Genomic DNA, 337 nt, shown 5'->3' with positions numbered 1-337 from the left:
CAAAAAAAAAAGATGTTACCACACAACACTTACTCTTCAACGAATCACATTCCTTGCTTTATTCCACCCTCTCTCTCTTCACTTTTATCGGTTCCTAATGCTTCCTCTATTTTTTATAAAACAGCCTTATTCTTTTTTATAGTAGTATTGCCTTCAATTTGATTTAATTGATTAAAATTTATTAATTATTCAATTTTAATTGTGGGCAATCTATTTTTTAAGTATTCATAGAAATAAAATCAAGTTGAAGATTTATCTCTAACAAAAAATGAATACGAATTTAACAAAATCGCAGTTATATTTGTTACTAAAAATATACACATCGTTACATTTATTA

The sequence above is a fragment of the Arachis duranensis genome, chromosome 3 (assembly GCF_000817695.3).
Source record: "Arachis duranensis cultivar V14167 chromosome 3, aradu.V14167.gnm2.J7QH, whole genome shotgun sequence".
In the NCBI taxonomy this organism is placed as follows: Eukaryota; Viridiplantae; Streptophyta; class Magnoliopsida; order Fabales; family Fabaceae; genus Arachis; species Arachis duranensis.
Note: the sequence above shows the minus strand (reverse complement) of the source record.